The sequence below is a fragment of the Schistocerca cancellata genome, chromosome 4 (assembly GCF_023864275.1).
Source record: "Schistocerca cancellata isolate TAMUIC-IGC-003103 chromosome 4, iqSchCanc2.1, whole genome shotgun sequence".
In the NCBI taxonomy this organism is placed as follows: Eukaryota; Metazoa; Arthropoda; class Insecta; order Orthoptera; family Acrididae; genus Schistocerca; species Schistocerca cancellata.
Genome location: NC_064629.1, coordinates 575429244 through 575451478, shown reverse-complemented (window position 1 = coordinate 575451478; position 22235 = coordinate 575429244).

Genomic DNA, 22235 nt, shown 5'->3' with positions numbered 1-22235 from the left:
GAAAACTTTGGGAACTCTCCTGTGAACCAGTGTCAAGTGTAGAATAGGGTGCATCACGCTTTGTACGACTCCCAAAGAGGAATTTTGTATGAATATTGCATTCACTTTGGCTGACATTCAGCTAGAAATTAGGTGAAGAGTCGTTGAGCTCTGATAGTGGAGAAAAGAAAGAGCCACATAGTTAATTGCTCTTGAAAGAACGGAGAGGGCATTGAAGTAAACATGCTGTACTGTTTATGCACGTGTATACCGCCATATTTTCCACACTAGGGATGAGTGCATGTTTTCTCGCCTAACATGAAACATAGGACAGTTTCAGCTGATAAAATCAGTAAAGATTTTAATTAGCTTTTTATAGGAATTTCAGAGGGCGAGAGCAGCCATGCAGCCGACTGCACATCGCAGCTAAAGGAAAAAGCCGCTGGCAGAGGCATAAACTTGTTGGTTCAACAGATTGTGTGCGCTGTGAACTCGAGCAATCTTGAGTAATCTTTTCCTCATCTTGTCACAAAAACTAACAATCCTCCGTAGACTTGATTGTCATTCCATATAATACTGAACTTAGAACCGTAATCGGATGATTTGTCGTAATATTGGCCAACTTCACTTTCTAGATGTAGGAAAAATCTTGTAGAGAACCTTCTATTTAAAGTTCGTATTGTTGTTCCCCCCCCCCCCCCCCCCAATGAACCATGGACCTTGCCGTTCGTGGGGAGGCTTGCGTGCCTCAGCGATACAGATAGCCGTACCGTAGGTACAACCACAACGGAGGGGTATCTGTTGAGAGGCCAGACAAACGTGTGGTTCCTGAAGAGGGGCAGCAGCCTTTTCAGTAGTTGCAAGGGCAACAGTCTGGTTGATTGACTGATCTGGCCTTGTAACAATAACCAAAACGGCCTTGCTGTGCTGGTACTGCGAACGGCTGAAAGCAAGGGGAAACTACGGCCGTAATTTTTCCCGAGGGCATACAGCTTTACTGTATGATTAAATGATGATGGCGTCCTCTTGGGTAAAATATTCCGGAGGTAAAATAGTCCCCCATTCGGATCTCCGGGCGGGGACTACTCAAGAGGACGTCGTTATCAGGAGAAAGAAAACTGGCATTCTACGAATCGGAGCGTAGAATGTCAGATCCCTTAATCGGGCAGGTAGGTTAGAAAAATTAAAAAGGGAAATGGATAGGTTAAAGTTAGATATAGTGGGAATTAGTGAAGTTCGGTGGCAGGAGGAACAAGACTTCTGGTCAGGTGACTACAGGGTTATAAACGCAAAGTCAAATAGGGGTAATGCAGGAGTAGGTTTAATAATGAATAGAAGAATACGAATGCGGGTAAGCTACTACAAACAGCATAGTGAACGCATTATTGTGGCCAAGATAGATACGAAGCCCACACCTACTACAGTAGTACAAGTTTATATGCCAACTAGCTCTGCAGATGACGAATAAATTGAAGAAATGTATGATGAAATAAAAGAAATTATTCAGGTAGTGAAGGGAGACGAAAATTTAATTGTCATGGGTGACTGGAATTCGAGTGTAGGAAAAGGGAGAGAAGGAAACATAGTACATGAATATGGATTGGGGCTAAGAAATGAAAGAGGAAGCCGCCTGGTAGAATTTTGCACAGAGCACAACTTAATCATAGCTAACACTTGGTTTAAGAATCATGATAGAAGGTTGTATACATGGAAGAACCCTGGAGATATTAAAAGGTATCAGATAGATTATATAATGGTAAGACAGAGATTTAGGAACCAGGTTCTAAATTGTAAGACATTTCCAGGGGCAGATGTGGATTCTGACCACAATCTATTGGTTATGACCTGTAGATTAAAACTGAAGAAACTGCAAAAAGGTGGGAATTTAAGGAGATGGGACGTGGATAAACTGAAAGAACCAGAGGTTGTACAGAGTTTCAGGAAGAGCATAAGGGAACAATTGACAGGAATGGGGCAAAGAAATACAGTAGAAGAAGAAAGGGTAGCTTTGAGGGATGAAGTAGTGAAGGCAGCAGAGGACCAAGTAGGTAAAAAGACGAGGGCTAGTAGAAATTCTTGGGTAACAGAAGAAATATTGAATTTAATTGATGAAAGGAGAAAATATAAAAGTGCAGTAAATGAAGCAGGCAAAAAGGAATACAAACGTCTCAAAAATGAGATCGACAGGAAGTGCAAAATGGCTAAGCACGGTTGGCTAGAGGACAAATGTAAGGATGTAGTGGCTTATCTCACTAGGGGTAAGATAGATACTGCCTACAGGAAAATTAAAGAGACTTTTGGAGATAAGAGAACGAATTGTATGAACATCAAGAGCTCAGATGGAAACCCAGTTCTAAGCAAAGAAGGGAAAGCAGAAAGGTGGAAGGAGTATATAGAGGGTCTATACAAGGGTGATGTACTTGAGGACAATTTTATGGAAATGGAAGAGGATGTAGACTAAGATGAAATGGGAGATAGAATACTGCGTGAAGAGTTTGACAGAGCACTGAAAGACCTGAGTCGAAACAAGGCCCCGGGAGTAGACAACATTCCATTAGAACTACTGGCAGCATTGGGAGAGCCAGTCCTGACAAAACTCTACCATCTGGTGAGCAAGATGTATGAGACAGGCGAAATACCCTCAGACTTCAAGAAGAATATAATAATTCCAATCCCAAAGAAAGCATGTGTTGACAGATGTGAAAATTACCGAACAATCAGTTTAATAAGCCACAGTTGCAAAATACTAACACGAATTCTTTACAGACGAATGGAAAAACTGGTAGAAGCCGGCCTCGGGGAAGATCAGTTAGGATTCCGTACAAATACTGGAACACGTGAGGCAATGCTGACGTTACGACTTATCTTAGAAGAAAGATTAAGGAAAGACTAACTTACGTTTCTAGCATTTATAGACTTAGAGAAAGCTTTTGACAATGTTGACTGGAATACTCTCTTTCAAATTCTAAAGGTGGCAAGGATAAAATACAGGGAGCGAAAGGCTATTTACAATTTGTACAGAACACAGATGGCAGTTATAAGAGTCGAGGGACATGAAAGGGAAGCAGTGGTTGGGAAGGCAGTAAGACAGGGTAGTAGCCTCTCCCCGATGTTATTCAATCTGTATATTGAGCAAGCAGTAAAGGAAACAAAAGAAAAATGCGGAGTAGGTATTAAAATCCATGGAGAAGAAATAAAAACTTTGAGGTTCGCCGATGACATTGTAATTCTGCCAGAGACAGCAAAGGACTTGGAAGAGCAGTTGAATGGAATGGACAGTGTCTTGAAAGGAGGTTATAAGATGAACATCAACAAAAGCAAAACAAGGATAATGGAATGTAGTCGAATTAAGTCGGGTGATGCTGAGGGAATTAGATTAGGAAATGAGACACTTAAAGTAGTAAAGGTGTTTTGCTATTTGGGGAGCAAAATAACTGATGATGATCGAAGTAGAGAGGATGTAAAATGTAGACTGGCAATGGCAAGGAAAGCGTTTCTGAAGAAGATAAATTTTTTAACATCGAGTATAGATTTAAGTGTCAGGAAGTCATTTCTCAAAGTATTTGTACGGAGTGTAGCCTTGTAGAGAAGTGAAACATGGACGGTAAATAGTTTGGACAAGAAGAGACTAGAAGCTTTCGAAATGTGGTGCTACAGAAGAATGCTGAAGATTAGATGGGTAGATCACATAACTAATGAGGAAGTATTGAATAGGATTGGGGAGAAGAGAAGTTTGTGGTACAACTTGACCAGAAGAAGGGATCGGTTGGTAGGACATGTTCTGAGGCGTCAAGGGATCACCAATTTAGTATTGGAGGGCAGCGTGGAGGGTAAAAATCGTAGGGGGAGACCAAGAGATGAATACACTAAGCAGATTCAGAAGGATGTAGGTTGCAGTAGGTACTGGAAGATGAAGAAGCTTGCACAGGATAGAGTAGCATGGAGAGCTGCATGAAACCAGTCTCAGGACTGAAGACCACAACAACAACAACAAATGTGGTTTTCAGTGGTATTTCTGGTAACCAGGACGTAATACGTTATCTTGACAAATGTCTTGAAATTGTCATGTCATAATCTACGTAAACCTTTTGCTTCCTTAACAACAGAATAGGAATAAACCAATTTTACAGCTAAACACCAATGTTCTCTCTTCTAGAATAAGGGTCCGCTCGTAACCCCAGTCACTGATTCTATTGATGCTAACGCACTCACAGGGTGTTTTTGCTGATGTCTGACAAACGTGAAAAGTTGTGGAGTGTCAGATAAGGGCGACCCTGGCAGGATAGCAATTGGTCTGCCAGGATGGCTATTAATCAAATTAGAAAGACTAATTAAAATGTGGTATTAAGAATTTTTTTCTTTTTGAAAAACAGAAAGTTTCAAGGTTACTCATGTATGTGTCTGCATAGTGGCCAGATTACTGTAAATATGTGATCCACAGAGTAGAAAATGTTGTAATAACGATTTTTCAGTAAAAGTAGTTTGTGCATGACCTTTCTGGCACTCACGAAGTTATTCACGGCGTTGTAAAGTTGGTCTGAGTACCCAAAAACTGTGAACTTTGTTGCTAATGACGTGTTAATGGTATAAGAGACTTTGTATGGTATTTTGGAGACGTGTCATGTCACATAACTTCTTGTTAACTAGAGCTCAGGCCCGCGCAAATCGTGAAAGACAGAGGTCAGTTAGACTGTCTGAGATGGCGGAACGACGTAGATAATCGCATATAGGGCAAACTGCAGATATTGATAGGATAGAAAATGACGTACAACAAAATGTATCGAAGGCAAGTCACGAATCCGAACGAAGTGACAATGCAGAGGGAACGGTGGTTGTTTTGCGATTGGAATCTCAGGTTGAGAGTGCGCAAAATCGAACAGATGACTGATCTAGTGGTCCAGAAGCAGAATCAGAGGACGTGCAACTTCAGTACGTTGAACATTATGTTGTAATTCTGAATCAAACCAGACAGTTTCCTACGGAAAGAATGTGTTTAAGTGCGTGAGCACTATGCACAGAAGTCGGTGAGACGCACGGGAAAGACGCGAACGGCAAAATTTACAACAAATGGTGGCAAATGACGATGACCAAGCGTTTGATAGCGTGTTTGCAACGTTGAAACAACTCACTATTGCCGGCCGCGGTGGTCTCGCGGTTCTAGGCGCGCAGTCCGGAACCGCGCGACTGCTACGGTCGCAGGTTCGAATCCTGCCTCGGGCATGGATGTGTGTGATGTCCTCAGGTTAGTTAGTTTTAAGTAGTTCTAAGTTCTAGGGGACTGATGACCACAGCTGTTAAGTCCCATAGTGCTCAGAGCCATTTGAACTATTTTTTTGAACTCACTATTGTGGTCAAGCAAACAAGTGAAACGATGAGAGCGGGGTTAGCAGACCTAAAAACAGAAACAAGTGCAGGGTTGGTGGCTTTAAAAACTGAAACGGAGAATTTAAAAACAGAAACAAATGCAGCGTTAGCGGCCACAAATGCTGCTTTAAATGATCTCAAATTTGAGACTAACGCTGGGTCCGAAAAAGTTCGCAAAGATCAGCAAAAGATGCGAACGGAAGTTAATGAACAGTTCATTGAGACCCGGAAAGAGACGAGAGACTAGCGTGAACTAATTGAATCTCTTGTGGCCGATCAGAAAAAGACGCGTACTGACATTGACCAAGTGTACGATGCAGTGTCTAATATAAACCAAAGAGTTGATAATTTAGCACGTAAGGCGCAGCAAATCGTGAAGGAACTCAATGTCAGAAAACGTGTCACGTGACCGCGTTAAAAAGGTTCGATAGGCGCATTGTAAACATCGTCTCGAAAAATAAGCAGCAGTATGAACAGCGTCATACAGAACTGAAGCAGTGTATTGATAACCTACAGAAAGCAGTAGTGAGGCGACGGAATCGGTAGTATCATCTGTCATAGTGGTGGAGAAAAGTCCAGAGGTAATCAAGTCCGTTATGCAATCTTCCGTGTCAGTTGCGGAAACACAAAAAAAGTCAGGAGATTCCTCTTGTATGTCCACAAGATGTTGCGTCAGTATTTTCCGACCCGAAACTGAAGCAAATGGTAGAAGTACAGTTGAGATAGGTTAGCGAAGCAGATAACGTGCGTTCACAGCAGACAATTGTGCGAGAAGCGGTAACTGCGCCCATTACCAATAGAGCGGCAGCCGACCCTCGGAGCGTACGCGAATGACGCAATAACACAGTAGTTTACTGCGCCACACGTACCAGACTCTCAATTTACGAGTTACAGTACAACAGGCCATATACTTCAGGTCAATATGAAGCATGTGCGAAGACAAAACACTGTTACAGTAACGGGAAATTTAAACGTATCTTACAGTCCAATACATGAGGAACGGTATAGTTTAGATAATTGCACAACACTGCGTAGATGAGATGCTAGATGGCACTCAAATACGTCGTCTCAGGATTCAAATATGATAGTACGAATTAAGGAAAACATGACGCAATTGAAGGGAACGGAAACCGTTGCGAAAAAAAAAATGGTTCAAATGGCTCTGAGCACTATGGGACTTAATAGCTCAGGTCATCAGTCCCCTAGAACTTAGAACTACTTAAACCTAACTAACCTAAGGACATCACACACATCCATGCCCGAGGCAGGATTCGAACCTGTGACCGTAGCGGTCGCGCGGTCCCAGGCTGAAGCGCCTAAGCGCCTAGAACCGCTCGGCCACACCGGTCGGCGTTGCGAAAACACAAAGACCATATGGTGCAATAGAAAAATTTGACAACGATCATTTTTTGACAGTCATAAAATTCTAACATTACAAAGAAAATTGGAATGGTTTACATCTCCACACGTTTAAACATGAATTCCAGACTGGTTTACTAGAACATTGGCCACTTAGCTATAAACTTGATTTCATTTGTGGTCATATGGAAGGTGCAATAGCGGAAACGATGCAAAGAGTCTCTACAAACTGGCAGTCTCATGAACAATTTAAGTCTGCATTCTTGGAGCGATACTGGTGAGCGGAAACCCAAAACAGGATAAAATATGAATTGTTACAGAAGGCGTCATTTGAAAATTCGGGAGAAAAAAAGGCAATTAGATTTTTTTAAGAAATGACGAAAAAGAATCAGTGTTCAGACAATCCGTACAGTGGTGGGGAGCTGATACGTATGTGCACAATGAAGTTACCCTTGCATTATCAGCAGTCGTTGGTTGGCAGAGCTGGAAACAATATAACGGCATTTACAGGGGTGTTAAGAGAACTTGAATTGATCAAGTGGAGATGACGCGAAGAAACAACGTGCCGTGAGAGAAACAAATGGTAGGGGGAATAATAGCAACCGATTGGGCTTTAATAATGCTTATAACGGCAATAGTAATGTTTTGAAAGGCAATCGTTTTGGGAAGAATAGTAATCGCCCATGTGATAATAATAGCGATGATTTTGGCCACTCACAGAGGTCACACAATAATCAGGGTTTTGATGAGCCGCGGAATTTCAATAAAGGCTTTGGGTGCAAAAATTATGGTGGTAACTATAATTCGCGATATCATCACCATGCGAACGAAGCAGGAAGGTTTAGGGGTTTTCCACCACAAAATCCAAATTATTCACGTGGAACTAGAAGACCTAGAACGCAGAAAGGTTGGGGGAATCAGACTTCAGCAGGACAACACACGCGAGAAGAAATGGCACAGAAAAGTTTTAAAACGGAAACAAGAAATAAAGATAAATTGTATTCTGAATTTCGCTCACAGCTTATGACGAATATAAGAGATTTCAGAGAAAAAGACGCTGGTGTCGGAGTCTAGGTGCAAAGTTTTTATGATAATATGGTGTACCTGTAGTTAGAACAAAAGAAAATGGATACTTTTTAACACACTAACCTTCATCACCATCAATATTCCTCTTGCTATTCATCGTGATGAAGATGAAGAGTGCAGGCCGGTGTGGCCGTGCGGTTAAAGGCGCTTCAGTCTGGAACCGCGTGACCGTGAAGGTCGCAGGTTCGAATCCTGCCTCGGGCATGGATGTGTGTGATGTCCTTAGGTTAGTTAGGTTTAATTAGTTCTAAGTTCTAGGCGACTGATGACCTCAGAAGTTGAGTCACATAGTGCTCAGAGCCATTTGAACGATTTGAAGATGAAGAAACCATAACCTTCATACCAATTGAAAGAAAGGGGAAAAGAAAATGTACATATAGAATGGGGATAAAAGATGTCAAGTTAAGAAGAGTATAATAAGGAGAATCTTAGGTATAATTTAAATATGGAATGTTTGTAAAGTCTCTAAGTAGTTTAGTGTTTGTAAAGCTACTAAAGTAGCTTAAGGGAGAAAGGGTTGTGATAAGATACACAGTAATGCCATGTAAATTAGAGAAATTTGGGGATGTAGGATGTACAAAAGTGGGCACAATGTTGTATTATGTGTGACATCATCAGGAACAAAGCGTCATCATCGTGATCAGATCGACAGCAGAGCTGAGTACAGCGGTTAGGCATGAAAGGGAGGAACACTGGGTGTGGGTGCCTGGTACGTCAGCTTTCGGGATTGAAAAAGGAAATGCCTTGGTGGGAGCAACAGTCCAAGAGGATAATACCTCTGGGGAAAAGTATGGGGATCTACGACGAATCCTGGATACGGTCAATATGTACCTTGATGGGATCTTTATTCATGTGAAAGTCACATGCGATCTTCAGAACAACAGTTTTCCTAAAGTGCTAGATTCTTAGCACTTCTGTCGCAAACTGTTAGAGCAGCATAAGGAGATATAATGGATGTGCAACAAACTGGAATGGAGGAAAACATGTTACATAAAGAGCGAACGAATGTTTGAATTCACTGGAAGAAGAAGAGGCGCACTTGTATAGCCCAAGATACAGAATGGCTGAAACTATCGTCACACCATACGGAACCTATTGACTGCGAAACATTCCCTGAAAAGTCATTGGAGTAAGCAAGAGAACGATGGAAGGCTATCCAACCTATCCTGATGAACAACCTGATACAGTAAAGAATACACAATGATTTGAAAGAAAATACCATATGAACGGATTATACGATAACAAGGTTAAGCAGGTTAAATCCCAATTCCCAGTTCAGAGAAGAATGAAAGCACAAGTAAGAAGACAGCAAGATGCAAAAAGAAAAGGAGATTCAATGCAGAAGATTAGGAAGAAAGAAGAGCCCTGACAAGAAGAAATTAAGAAACCTTTCTAAATCCCTTTCCATACAAGACCATGATTGTATCTACCGACCAACAAAGAATCCAGTTTTAACTGTTCCAGCAATACAAATGTCCGATATTCCTTACGGCAAATTGCAACAGCTTCAAATGTCACACTGAGAGATGAGAGATGACTATACGTATAGAAAACAGGAGCAGATGAACCAATAATGGAATGGCATAAGGATTCGAGGATTGACGAAGAACATAAGATTTTTTGCTGCTAATAATAAATCTCTAACATAAGTTCGCCATGGATACACGCAGAATACAACAAAGGAATCCAAGCATTCACAATAAACTCAGATCTTTCCCTCTGCCGACCGCCATTCCATGCTCAGAGGAGACACGTTGAGGCGCATGAAGATGAAAATGATGACTTTACTGAACCACATTGAAAATGTATATAAAAAGATTGTCTGTGATAGACTAGTATCAGATTAAACTGAAAAAAAATACAAACACTCAGAGTTTGTTATTGTTAAAAAATATTTAAATTTTGAAGAGTTTTGTGCAAGAAAAATATTTTTGTTAACAATACTTTTGAGTTCTAATCTTGACAGATCAATAATACTTTCTTATATTTCATATTTTTTGCAACACATCTAAGTTAAGAAAACCAAATGTCGATATTTTCTTTAGAGGCTAGGATTCTAGTGTGCAATGTGTTTGTTAAAATATATGTTACGTAGAAAAAGGGTTTTGAAATTTCATGATGTTAATTTAATATTTACAAGGTAATTAGTAGGATAAGGACTTCAATATTTTTGTAAAAGTCAATGAATAGTTTAATTCTTCTGTAAAGTTATAATGCATAAGTTTTAGATTTTGGGGGTATATAAATATTTTTGTGAATAGGATTGTGCTTGTAAAGTTATGAGAAGGGTGCTGTTAAGTATAAGATAAATTAAGAAATTATTGTAAGAGATGAAACTTTCTTGAATTATAATTGCCATATAAGCTACTATCAAACATAGAAATTAAGGTTGAGAATAAAACATAAGTATCGAAAACGGGGAGGCTAATTTTAAGTGAAGGTTTCCTCAATTTCAGTACATATCCATCATCATTTAACCTAACCCTTGATGTCAAAAAAAGAATCAGCCTCAAATTAGAAAGTTTATCAGTGGTACAAATTTATAGAGAATCTCGAATTTGTTTAAATTTAAAATTAAAATGTAGACAACCATAGAAAAGAAAGAAAAGGCTTCATATTATTTATATAATTGCATTAAATCAGAAAACTAGGAAAAACATGTAAAATTTTGGAAAAACATTACTTTAGTCCTCAAATCAGTAGTATGTAGTAAATCAATTGCGTTGGAAAACTAACAAAAAAGGGACTGAAAGATCAACTGCATGATTATGCCATATTAAAATAGAGAGTTGGTTAATATAAATATGTAACAAGTGCTCGGGGTAGATAGTAGACTTGCAACCGAGCGCCTCCCCAGGTGACGAATAGGGGAATGCCTCCTAGATATAGGTGGTACCGAGGGAATGAAATACTCGGGGCGGACCAAAACTACTAGTAGCGTCTGTTCCCACAGTGGGCGGCTACAAAAGGCGTCTGCTCCACATGTCAGTAGCGGCCTCAACCAATCTCCTGATCTGGAAAGTCAGGTTGTACTCGGCAGCATGCCATATATCCAACTACTAAACATCATGATGGTACAACGAGAAAAATCTCGTTACCCCAGGCCCCAGTCAATAGACTGTGATCGTCGTGAGCATCGGATTCCGGGGGCTCAAGGACATCATGAGAAGAATCGGAGCTTCTCAAACTCCCTCAAAACCAAACGCAAACACTACATCGGCACACTCAACGTGAACACACTGATGGAGACAGGAAAGATGAAACAACTCACAGGCGCTCTCGAAAAATTTTAAATCAAAATATGTGCACTGCAAGAAACACAATTCACAGACGAAGACCATTTCAACACGCATAACTTTAGAATATACAAAGGAAATTCATCGAGACAACTGAAAAACCTACGGTTTTTGGCACAGGATTTGCAGTACACAGGTCCATCACGGACAGCATAATCGATTTTTCGTTACCAAACGGAAGAATCAGCACCATCACAGTGAAATCAGTCAACAAATCCTACACAATAATCAACACACATGCACCGACTAATGACTAAAACAGGAAAAAATCGGACGAAATTGATGAGCTCTGGACGACTAAAGGAAGGAAGTATCAGGAAAATTCCTGCACATAGAGTCAAAATACGCTAAACTCGGAAAGGAAAAGATATACAGACATACCATAGGAAAACATACTCCACACAAGGGCACAAACGAAAATGGAAAACACCTGATAGACTTTTGCAAAAGCCACGACCTCGCCATTATGTCAACAATATTCCATAAACCAACACGGAAACTTACCACATGGAAATTTCCCAGCGGACAGCAAGAACTACAAATCGACCACGTAATAGTCCAGAAAGACTCACAAAAAGAAATTTAGAACCTAGACACACGTAAAGGCTACTTCGACTCGACCTGCTACAGATCAGGGTTCGTCTTTTGCCCAAGAAAAAGCTCCAGAAGAACAAAATTGTTAGACCAGATTCAGAATACCTTACTTTAAATCAGACACAAATATTAGACAAAAAGTAAAATGGAGAATCCGACAGACTGGACACAACTTTCGGGAAGAATCCGAGAGGCCATGTAACTAGCACAAACACCACACACCAGGAAAACCATTGGTGGAACCACACATGTGACCAAGCTATTGACCAACGAATCAGTGCATGGAAAAAATGAGAACAGTGGCTTATTTAAGTTTACAAAAATAATGACAAGTTTTATTCATCCTTTTATAACTACAATCTAGCTGATAAATCTTACAAAAAAAATGGCAAATATAAATCAGGAAAGAGATGGTGCTTGATTGGCAAAGCATTACTTGGGGTGGAAACTACAAAAATTATCCCCTGAATTAATCTCCTCTAAAATGTAATAAGGCTTTGTTTACATGAATCAGTTGTTAACCCGAATACTATTCAAGTGCAATCAACCAACAACAGTCCGCAGCTCGTGGTCTCGCGGTGGCGTTCTCGCTTCCCGAGCACGGGGTCCCGGGTTCGATTCCCGGCGGGGTCAGGGATTTTCTCTGCCTCGTGATGACTGGGTGTTGTGTGCTGTCCTTAGGTTAGTTAGGTTTAAGTAGTTCTAAGTTCTAGGGGACTGATGACCATAGATGTTAAGTCCCATAGTGCTCAGAGCCATTTCCAAGTGCAATCAACTACGACCACGTGCACCACAAACTACTGTATGATTCACGGAGAACAGGGAGCTGTTAATGTCATTTAACAACACTATGGCGGTGCACCAATACTTTACCCCTTCACTCTTATTCAGGCAGCAGCCACAAACTGCACGCTGTGGGCGAGGAGTGGAGCACTACAGCAGCTGTAATGTTCTGACGCGTCCACGAAAACTTGCAAATTAGGCGAAGTGGTGTTCTGATTATTAGAACGTGGGAGACTTTCCTATCTGAGCACTGAAATCCCGACAGATTTCAGTGTGTTTACGTGTAGAAATTACGACTTTCCGATTTTTGCAAAAGATCGTAGAGATATATCAGCATAACAGGGAGCAAGTAGGTAACCTTGTTTTACTTTCCTGCCTTGCTTCTAGAGTACATGACTTCATAATATTACATACTTCCTCATTCACTACCCACAAAATGAAGCCGGCCAGAGTGGCCGAGCGGTTCTAGGCGCTACAGTCTGGAACCGCGAGATCGCTACGGTCGCAGGTTCGAATCCTGCCTCGGGCATGGATGTGTGTGATGTCCTTAGGTTGGTTAGGTTTAAGTAGTTCTAAGTTCTAGGGGACTGATGACCTCAGAAGTTGAGTCCCATAGTGCTCAGAGCCATTTTTGAACCATAAAATGAATCATCTGTTCCTACTTACGATCTAAAAACATTGTCGATGCGGAACATATAACCCCAGTGGCTAATGGCTCACCAATTACTGAACTGCGCATCGTTCTTGACAAAAGAATAAGCAAAACAAAAAACTATACAGGTATGTGTAACTGAAAACTATTACGTACTAATGAAAAGAGATGGAGCACTTAAATGGCGAAAAACGAAGTACTATTCAGTGGCAATAAAATTCAGTATACTGGAAGGCTGTATTTTGCGGATGGGAAATGCGCTGTGCCGAAGTGAGCATCAGGCTGGACTGCCTTCCCGCCCCCCCCCCCCCAACCCCTACAGCAGTACTTGCGTGGGGCGCAGCGCGAGGAACAGTGCCACATCACAGCGCCGCGCGACCTGTCGCAGGCGCGTGTTGCGTGCTCTTCGCTTCGCGTCCCAATTTGCACGCTCCCATTTGAACCTGCGAAGTTACTAAAACGCTTGTTGCGCTGAGCTGCGCCACACGCACTATACGCGTCTCAATTTGCGCCTACGATTACATCGTGCCTATTGAGATCGGACGTAGCGGTGAACAGGCGTGCAGTGTGAGTCACGCGGAGGTCAGGTGGTGTCAAATGTTCAAGTGTATGTAGTTTCTATGCGGTCTGTTAGAGGTCACTAGCTGACGGATACTGTTGGAGTTGCAGTCAAAACACTGTAATTTGTATTTGCATTTCTGTTTATTTAATCTTAAAATTGTTAATTAATTACTTTTATAATTGTGCTTAGTAAAGAGAGTGAACGAAAGCGGGAATGTGAAATAACGTTTTATGTAAGGTTTGTACAGTATACATTCAAATAACTGGTCTCATGAGGAATGTTTGAGAATGACTTATGTGTTAGTCATTCGTACCGAGAAATCTGTTATAAACTATTACGTCAGTTTATGGTAGGGGAAAATGAGATAATGATTTCGGTAAAGTAGTTTTGTTAAGAGGGAGTTAATTTTATATTTGTGGGGTTTCAACATTTATTTATGTTTATTTACTGTTGTGATTCAGTGACAAATTGTGATTGGTTCTGTATATACGCACAGAATTGAGCAGGTTTCATGCTGCTTTCCGATTGGCAGTGTTGTTTCTCTAATCAGAAAGTAGCATATTCGCGCATATGTTGGGAACTAGAAACTTCTTTTGTGTAAAGAGATCAGTGGAGTCGGGGCTTGGATCTCATATTGATCAAACCTATTGATAGATGGTCCGATAAGGATTGTTAATATTGTGATATTTCGGTACCAAAATATTTCAGATGTGCCGTAAAGTGTGGAAGAGAGTTAGATTTAAAATACGGTTTGAAAGTCAAGACTTTTGGTGACATTTGAAAATAGCTAAATTAGGCATTTTGTGTTGCTTACTCGCGAATGTGAACGTTGTGTTACGTGAGACTAATTGTAGCAAAGTTTGAGTGAGCTGTTTTACAAGAAACAATCCGTTTGTAAGCTTTCTGCGAAGAAAAATTAATAATTACGATAAACTGACTATGGTTATGAATAATGTGTGCGCGTGGACTTCTCAGACTTTGTACAGCTTAGAGTAAGACTTGGTAGTAACTGGTGTACGAAAGCTTACTGCAACAGAGTGAAGTTGTACGCATATAAATACTTGTGGTTACAAGGTGTACAGCTGTTTTTTCTATAGGTTTCTCCTGTTGAGAACTGCATTTCAGTCACTTCAACAAGGCGTGTGTGTGAGAGGTTCACCACAAGGTGAGTGGAACGTTATACGTAGCAGCAATGCACTGCGCCGCGGGATCTTCGGCTGTTTTAGATTCAGTAGTTACATTTATCTACCTTCAGTTCCAATACCCACGAATCCTCTTCTGAACAGATAGAAGCCTACATTTAAATACGAATGTCGTAGCTGGAATATCAATTTCCTCGTTTCTTTTCTAGTCACATGGGTAATGACCGAATGTTTTAATGCCTCTGTATATACCCTAATCTCCTCTATGATCGCTACGCCAGATACAGGTTTTTTAATGGCAAAAAACGTCTTATTGCAGCACGTTTAGTGTAGGACGACTGTACAAACGAAACTGATACATCTGCAATTCATCGATATTGAAGGATTGTCTATAAATATGTCCGTGTACGTGTCCTAATCTCATTTACTGTACTGCTAGATATACGACGGTGTAATGGTATCAGGGTCTTCACTTACACCATAGTATTTCGTACGAAATACGTCACCATTTTTTCAATTGGGGTATTCCTCCATAACACAGTTTTAAGAGTATCGCAGAGCTTTCAACACTCACACTTTCCACGGAATCATTTACATTGGTGGACAGCCTCTCACCTCCACGCACAATTCGGAACTAGTACAAGATTAGAGAAAGGTTCAGGGTTTACTCACAGCATTGTTCATTTTCCCCTCACACACTTTTCGGGAATGGACCAGCCGCGATATCATATTCCGTCTAGAATAAAGTATACCAACATTGTAAGAACATTTGTGTAGTGCAGTTATTTACTTTGAGGCAAACCCAGTTCCTGCACACTTATTCGACTATCGTATATTGAGAGCCAATTAACCAACAAGGGCAAGCCAGACCAAATCAATGCCAATGGTCTTCCATCAACAGCAGTCGTCTTAGCAACTCTTACAACTCGATCCGAACTGTAGTGCCACAGTTTCTAGGTGACATGTCTGAAACTGCGGCCACTCGCCTCCTATACCGTACTTCATAGTGTCTTGATTACACCCCCTTAAAAAGCCATCCAAATGAATTTTAGCCTGATATAATCTTCTGCTCTAGCTCATTGACCTGTGAGTTCAAAGTGCTTGGGTTACTTCCCTTAAGGTTCCAGCAGATGCATCTACCCTGACATATGCATTTTTCGTCAGTTCGCTCCAGATGCTTACTGCTTGGCATTTTAATGTAGTTAATGCTTCATATTACAGTCCTATTAATGCACAATAGACTTGTTACGTTCAGGTCAGTTAACAGACCCACCATAGGTCTTCCTGTCTGCTTGCAAACAACTCCATCACCTGCGAAGATCCTACACATAAAAGAAATAAGCTTCAAGCCGCTGTACATCGTATCAGTATTGTCGATTACCGTTCCATCCCAATGTCACGTTCTAATCGAGTAAAAAAAGATTGTCTATATATACTTCCTTACATACCGTAATTCACCCTTATCTTCCGGGAGAAATAGGTCGTCTTTCCCACAGCCTTTCTCTCTGTTATATATTCGAATGGAGTATGCCAACCCATAGAGTCCTACCAGCATCCATCCACTTGATGCTTTTTCTTTATGGATTAGCCACGTAACACGAACTGATGTGGGCTCACATGAATGGTGGACAGTGACAATGCAGTGTTGAGCTGTCGAATCGATGTTACTGTTCACGAGTACGTATCATTTAGCCGCAAACGGGTCTATGAGTGATAATGTCGCGATAGCAGCTGACAATGACCTCAAAATTACAGTGGAGTTGGATAATTTCCGGTGAAGTAGGAAGGTGCAGCACGTTCAAATTGAGTGGGAGAAGCTGTGCGGCAAACTGACATATATCGAGGAGCAGTTGACGGTTAAGTACGACACTCTCCTTCTCGGAATTCACGTCTCATAACAGCTGCTGTGTTAGTAGATCATTACTCATTGCGCTTGAAGTTACTACGTTAAAATTAACAGTTCTAGAGTCATTGATGAGTGTATTCCCAAAGTATCAAGATGTCAGTCACGTAAGTGGTCAGCAGGATGGGGTATGTGCTGCAGTGGTGCAAGAGTAGATCTATGGTATTATCTTGGTTAAGATCGTGGGAGCGACGCTGTGTGTGGTAATCCCTCTATTAACAAATGTTCCATTAAAACTACAGTCTTCTACACCATATACATCCCATACTGATTTTTGAAATGTACTTCAAAGTCGCTAGCAATTAGACAGGATCAGACTTAAACGATCCATCGCCATGACTGTAAGTCAGAGCTTAAAAGCCAGTTTCTCTTAAACGGAGCAAGATGTAAACGTTTATCCCAACCATTACGTACTTACACATATCCATTGTGTTAAAAAAAAATGCCTTTAGCGTTTCAAGCGAATCCCTGAGCTAGACAGGATGCTGACCTTTCATTTAATGTGTTTTCTGCCAGGAAATTAATTGCGATATCAGTGAGCTCTGCTTTCTATTTCAGTTATTAATCTATTTTACACTTTGAAGCACTCTATCTCACACATTTTCTCAGTACATATCAAATCTGCCACGCGTTCAGCCATCTACCTGGCCATCTTCTTCGCCTTTCTCAACTGCTTTGGATGGATACAGAAGTACGTCTGCGGCTTAGGATGTTTTTTCTGCACACCTTCTTCCCACAGAATTTTGATATTTTTCACAAAACCAGATAGCAAACTCGACGCTACAACAAGGGTACGACTCTTTCTACGCAGCGATCTGTCTGTACAGTTTAGTTTTATTCATGCATCAGACCGCACCTCTAAAAGCCACACAAATTCGTAATCAATTTCTCTAAGGGAGAGGTACAGTGGACCGGCGCGGCACGATCAGAGCAGCGCGGCGTGGCAAGCAGAGCTGCGTTGGTAAAAAAAAAAACAAACAGTACTGCTCAATGCATGTGATTGTAGTAGCAGAGCGGCACAGAGCGGCCCTGAGCGAATCAAGCATGTTTGTTTCTGACAGTGGCGACCAGACCGTTCGAGTGACTGTGGATGCATCTGGGTATTGCCGGCAGCATTCGGCTGTTGCTGCGGGTAACAGATTCACTGCTGTTGCTGGCGATTACCTTTGTTTTGTAGTACTGTTGAGAAAATGGCATCAGCAGAAGCCTTGTTAGCAGTTGTTTTTACTCAGTGTCCTCTATGGAACCAGCAAAACAACTGTCATCACAACTTATTCATTTTGGAGAAGTTATTTGATGAGGTGGCAGCAGCATTACAAACGATAAATACACAATACATTTTCTTAATATCTCATCTCTTTCGTCGTCTTAAAACAATAGGCGATAATAAAGTTGAAGTAGCATAACTGGCAAACACATGAAAATCGTGTTTTGCTTTGTGATAGAAGGATTCAAAACCATCTCACTTTGACAGCTCCGTTTGAAACTCTGTTAAAGTTTCTCCCTGTCTGAGAAATGCCTCGTATAGCATGCTCGATTTCTACTGTATCTTGCCCGTCGACACTCAGGAATCCTTCTAGATAAATTAAGGTGTTGTGGAAACCATGTAAATTTCACGATATGGTCAGCAAATTCTGGTGAAATTTTTACCGGCTTCCAAAATATGCTCCACTTAGCACTCATTATTCCTAAACCACATTCAATTAATTTTTATGGTCTGGAAACACGTATATCGAAATATTCTTTCCCTGGATTTAAAACCCATCGACTGTAGGACGTAATAAAATGCCTTTAGAATGGGCATGTCTCATCTCCTAAGAACACTTAAGGCAATACAAGTGATGTTTGGCATTGGAGAGTCTGGCAGTATATTAAGTTCCTCTTCTTGCATCAACCGAAATACGCTAGAAAAATGAAATATATCACCGTCTGGTTCCTTTCCACACCACTCGACATCGATTTTAAGGAATTTACTGTGTGACTCTTCAACTTATTGAAGGTGGATTGAATGAAATTTTTTATAGTTATAAACATTGTACAAGAATTTTCTAACCTTATAGACGAATGCTTTTCTTGTCGAACTCATCAACTGCATTTGTAAAGTTCTATAAGTGGTATAGACCATTTACAGTACGTAGAAAGTCATCTGCAAATGGCATTCATGTGTTGTGGTTGGAGGCAATCCCGAAGCACTTTGCCAGTTGACTCCACAATTCTTACAATGGTGATTAATCCTATTGTGAACGCCAGGGCCACATCCTGAAAACTTCTTCTGGTTTCTACGAATCTGAAAGAATTCTCGTTTCAACATCTGTTGAAGACCCTTAAAAAAACATTATTCCACTGAGAAAAATCTGTAGGTACTTGTACATCGCGATAGATCAGGAGATTAAGCAAAGTAATCATATGGCAACCTACTCTCCTCTTTGCGTCCTATCATTTTCCAAAAACTTGTTTCAATATCTCAAACCGTTTACAAGATACAAGGGTGTTATTGATATTTCATTCTCGATTTATCGTGTGGGCACGCGAGCGGTACGGAGTGTGCTAAATACCATCTATTTCCTCGCGAATGGAGTTAGTTACAGATCCCATCCCAAGTTGAGAGAATGGTCAGGGCCACCGACTTATAAAAATATTAGGGGGGGGGGGGCATACTGGGGGTCTTGCCCAGGGGAATTTTCTAAATTTTAGATGAAAAATAGTTAGCTTTAATGTATTTTTACTCATTTTAGAGACATATGATCAACATTAGAACCCCGAAAACTTGACTGTCGAGAACTCGACACTCTGGGAAACTCGACAAGTCTGACACGTTTTTTGGTTTAGAAAAAATAAACAAAACATAAGCACGCACGGTATACTCGTAAAAAGCTAATTTAATTTACAGCAATAATCATGCTTACAGACTATTACAGAGCAGTGAATGTATAGCTCTGGAAAGACTGAAATTATATTTAAATAAATCCTAAACTTTTATTAAAAGAATAAAACGTAAAATATTGCTGTCGCACAGTAATAGCTCTTTGATTAATAAGTGAAATAGCTAATTTAAGCTTACTTTGAATAAGGCTCAGGGTTCATTAAATAAAAGCAATATCTCAAAGTTAATGCTTTAATACAGTTGATAAAGTTAATACAGTATGCCTAATACTTTCAGTCAAAAAGTATGAAAATAGCAGGTTTTAATTGGATGTTACACCCTAAAAATATTTAAGTATTTGAAAATAACTAATAGAATACTATAATAATATAGTAATACAATACCAAACTTGTACTAATATTTTGAAACTGAAAATTTAGCATTATGTATGTATGTAATTCTCTATTTTATAAAGATTTTTAATATTGCTCTAAATGGCATTATTAGGGCTAGAGTGTCTTTAGAAAGGTGCAAATGTTGACCGTCTGACTGCATTACTGAATATGAAGTCGTTGATGACTGGTCGGATATCCAATTCATCCAAAACATCTCGGCGGGCATGAAGAACAGCCAAGTTGTTGAATCGCTTCTGTCCCATGGTTGATCGGAGATATGACTTCAGAGGTCTAAATGCGCTTTATATAGCCGCGGCATCGTAATGTCTTGAAGCGTCAAGGCGATGCGAGGCGGAGGGTTCCAGGCGCTTCTGCTCGAATCCTTTTGATGTCGCCGCGCTAAGCGTGCCCGCAGCACTGTAACACTACCATGATTCACACCACTCGTTTTCAGTTAACATGCTTCCTACCGTAATAATTATTTGTTTTAACTCATTACTGAATGTATTTTAAAAGATGACTATCGTCAAACAAGGAAAATAAAAAATTCTAACACAATTTCCTGATTTTCTTTTTTCTGTTGTAACAAAATTCTGTTCTTTCCACTCACCAAGGAAGTAGTATCAACTATAACTTGGCATCTGGACCCCCTAGTTCTGATCAGTAGTACTCAGCAGCGGTCCGAGCTTTGCGCCATCATGGTTTGCAGACGTTCGTTGCCAGCTGCACAGCATACCTTTCACCGGTGTTCACTGCATTGTCGCTGGCTCTTCAGTAACTGTGGTGTGTACTGTTTCGCTATTTTGATAAAGATTGTTTCAAAAATGAGTGATTGAGAGGTTATTTGACATGTCAATACAAACAGCAGTCTCAGTTTCTACAGCAAAAATCATTTCACTGACCTCCGTCGTGCACATTGTTGTTTCATGGAAGCAAGAAAACAGAGATTTGTGTTACCTGCTGGAGGCGGAGCTTGTTCCCCCGTGCACCGCAAATCGCACCTCATCTTGCTGCAAACCCCGATCGCTATTCCCAGTCACCGAGACCCCCGCTCACAATGTGCCAAGTTACAGTTCACGGTAGGTAACCTCGTTATATCCGCCCCCGGTAGCTGAGTGGTCAGCGAGACAGAATGTCAATCCTATGGGCCCGGGTTCGATACTCGGCTGGGTCGGGCAGCTGTCTTAGCGCTGCTTTGCGTTTTTTTTTTCATTGAAGTTCTTTGTTTAACTCCTTTAATGTAACTGTCATATCAGGTACAAATATCAGGTTCAATATCCAGTTCAAATCATACAGCTATGAATAATCTTCCTCTCTTTCAGGCGCAAAAGGTTTTATCGCTGCCAGAAGTTCTCTAAATCTGTTTAGAACTATGCCTCTACCCAGCTGTTGAACGTCGGTGTGCAATAGCAGTTCTCCATACTGACTTTCTTCTCCGTACGTACTGTGAGTGAATTGAATTCACAGTTTTTGTGAAAGTATTTATAACATTTGATTTATAATTCTAATTTAGCTACACCTGAAAAGAGAATTATTGAATGCCATTTCAGAACAGTTCGCAAAGACTTCGAATCGGAAGACTTCAAGGAGGAAGAAACTTTCTAATCTTCAGTAAATTACAGTCACAGTAGTCGGTATTTGTAAGTGTTACAAATGGATTACTTCAAGAACAGCTCCGAACCAGACGCCCTATACCGTGCATTCTACTGACGCCAAGCGAGAGCTCATAAGAGGGTAGGATGGAAGTATGTTGTGTTTTCCAATGAAAGCTGGTTGTGCCTCGGTTCCAGTGATGACCTTGTGATGGTCATAAGGAGGTCAGTTGAGGGGCTACAACCAACCTGCTGTGTACTGAACACACTGGACCTACTCCTGGGATTAGTCATGGTCTGGGGTGCGATTTCATATGAAGATACGAGAACTGTGGTGACTATCCCACGCACCATAACTACAGATTTGTATGTCAATCTGTTGATTCGACCTCTGGTGCTGCCATTCATGAACAGCGTACCAAAGGGTGTTTCCCAACAGAATGACGCTCGCCCACATACCACTATTGTAACACAACATGCTCTACAGAGTGTCGACATACTGCCTTGGCCTGCTCGACCACCAGATCTGTCTCCAATCGAGCACGTATGGGACATAATCTGAGACAACTCCAGCTTCATCCACAACTCACATTAATCATCCTTGTATTGACCGACCAAGTGCAATAGGCGTTGAACTCCATCCCACAAAGTGACACCCATCAGCT